Here is a 2,819-nt window from a genome sequence, read left to right as displayed (position 1 = left end):
ATCTAAGAGAGAGGTCAATTAGATCCACATGGAAGAAATACACCATCATCAGTCACTGAAGAATTGCGAAGCACATAATTTGAAGTCTGAGAAGGGATTAAAATCAGAGCCATAAGTTTGCAGAGGGCTATGGCTGGCAGTAGGCTCCCAAGATTCATTGATGGAACGATACAGGAAATAAACCTCCAGTGATCTCCCTCTATCCACAACTGAAGGATAGAAAGAAAAATGTCACTAAATAGAGTGCATCGGTGAGTTGAGTAGAGAAGGTCAAAGGCAGAAGTCTGACTTGAACAGTTAAAACTTGTCAGCAGATCCCCCTAGGATGCATGCTGGACCTGATCTGGGATCCAAAACCTTACGTATTTGGGGGTTGTATTGTTTGTTTGGTTTTTTTTTTTTTTTTTTGCATTTTAAATAGAAGTTTTATGTTAAAGTTAAAGCCTTGGGAATACATTTATTGCTTTGAACAAATGAATCAAACACTTAATAGCCATTTGGAAATATTAAACATTTTGATTCCAAATACTAACGTCCACAGACGGCATCCTGGTACCTACATGCACTGACACCCACCCTCTTAAGTGTACCTTAACCACTCACCCTGCCTCAGCTTTGAAGGTCACCAAGGTGACCTTAACCACTCACCCTGCCTCAGCTCTGAAGCCGTTTCCAAACACAAGACACTCATCCCAGCAGAGGAGTTCTAACAATTACACAGAAATTATCCGTAAAGGGCTTGATTAGAGAAGGCTGGCAGCTACCTTTCCCTTCAGGAAGCACACAGGGGAGAAGACACTGAACCGGATGCAGGTGCTAGTAGGTCCTGGTTCCGCTATATAGCCCAGTGCAGGCGGAGATCCACCCACTCTGAGAGCTACGTACACAAAGCAAGGAAGGCAGTCCCGGGGACCGTGGGGGTGGAAGGACCGGGTGCACAGCAGACCCTCGGCTGGCTCCCAGCAGCCCCGGCGGCGGGGACCGCCTCTGAAAGACAGGATGGTCTTGTGAATGATCTCCATGGACCCCTGGATCTCGTCCTCCTTGATCACCAGCGGCGCGAGCCGGATGATGTCACCGTGGGTCGGCTTGGCCAGGAGCCCGTTGTCTCGAAGTCGGAGGCAGACTTTCCAGGCGTCGTAATCTTTGGTCTCTTTGATAACGACCGCATTCAATAACCCTTTCCCTCTGACAGCCGTCACAATATCAGAAGGCAGCTTCATGAGCTCATGTCTCAAGAGAGCACCCATTTTCTCAGCATTTTCCACCAGGTTTTCTTTTTCCAAAACCTCCAGGGCAGTGATGGCCACTCAGCAGCCCAGGGGGTTCCCGCCATAGGTGGAGCTGTGCTCCCCAGGCCTGATGGTGAGCCTGATGGTCATCACACAGCCCCGCGGAGACAGGGTGCAGGCCCCTGGAGCGGCCCTTGCCCAGAAGCGCCATGTCTGGCCTCACGTGTTCGTGGTCAACCGCTAGCCACCTGCCAGTCCGGGCCAGGCCCGTCTGTATTTCGTCAGCCATGAACAGAACCTGGTGCTGGGTGCAGAGTTGGCGCCCGCCCGCAAGGTAGCCTGGCTCGGCGATGATCACCCCCGTTTCCTCCTGGATGGGCTCTACCATGAACGCGGCCACGTTGGGGTCCTGAAGAGCACGGTCCAGCGCTGGCAGGTCGTTGTAGGGAATGATTTCAAAACCTGGCATGAATGGCCCAAAACCATGATAGCTGCTCAGGTCTGTGGAGCTGGAGATGGCAGACAACGTTCTACCCCAGAAGTTGCCGGCTGCGAAGATGATCTTGTATTTGGGAATGCCCTTGACGGTGCAGCCCCACTTATGGGCCAGCTTGCAGGCGGTCTCCCCAGCCTCCACGCCCGGGTTCACAGGCAGAAGCTTGGGGTGGTTAAAGATCTTGGTGACTTCTTTGTACTCGCCGAGCACCGCGTAGAACGCCCTGGAGGTCAGGGTCAGTTTCTCGGCTTGGCTTTGCAGGGTATCCACGATCTCGGTGTGACAATGCCCTTGGTTGACAGCACGGTAGGCACTCAGGAAGTCCAAGTATTTCCTGCCTTCTATGTCCCAGACGGAAACGCCTTTGCTTTTCTCCAGGGCCACCGGCGGGGTGGTAGTTGGGTGCTCCGTCTTTAGATTCCTGTTCAATAATGTACTTGGAGGACAGAGGGCCCTGGACGCTTTTTTAGTAGCCACAGACATGCCAGAGGCCACTGAAGAGTGAGTTCCCCAGTAAGGAGGGTGGCCGCCTGCAGGCGTGCGAGTTTGGAGAGCATCGTTGTGGGTCTGGCGGCAGGCAAGTAGATCTGACAGCAGAGGAGCAAACCGAACTCAGACGTCCACTCCGTTTTGTTTGTTTTTTGACTGTACACATTAAGGGTTATCTCAGGTATGTCATCGGGAGTCGCCCTCGTGAAATTGTGGTAATTGTTTTTCGGGATTTTTTTGGGTGTATGAAAACCAGGATTGGTGAACCTATAGAGTCAGTAAGTGGAATAAGGATTTGGCGGGGGTGGGGGGGGTGGGGGAAGGTGGGCATACAGGCGGCGGTGGGGTGAAGGGGTGATGACATCAAGTTTGGAAACTGGTCGTAAATGTACAATTCTTCTGGAAGTAATTGAACTATCGAATGATTTGATATATGTATTAATTCCAATTAATTAAAAAAGATAATTCTAATATATATAAAAAAATCAAGGGCGCTCCAGCCTCGGTCGCACCTCCCTTCGAGGCTCACGCCCACTGCTCTGGGGTGTCCCAGCCTCCGCCTGCTGGACGTGGTGGAGGGTACAGCTCTGGCCGGAATGGGC

General features: G+C 51.8%; 1 pseudogene; it reads right to left on the bottom strand.

Annotated features, from left to right (window-relative positions):
• Positions 1–743: 743 nt before the first annotated feature.
• On the bottom strand, positions 744–2,285 carry LOC101646726 (annotated as a pseudogene).
• Between the last annotated feature and the right edge of the window lie 534 nt (positions 2,286–2,819).

This window comes from Echinops telfairi, unplaced genomic scaffold (assembly GCF_000313985.2).
Source record: "Echinops telfairi isolate 266 unplaced genomic scaffold, ASM31398v2 ScPeMD7_7410;HRSCAF=8448, whole genome shotgun sequence".
Classification (NCBI taxonomy): domain Eukaryota; kingdom Metazoa; phylum Chordata; class Mammalia; order Afrosoricida; family Tenrecidae; genus Echinops; species Echinops telfairi.
Note: the sequence above shows the minus strand (reverse complement) of the source record. Positions and strands in the feature narration are given on the sequence as shown.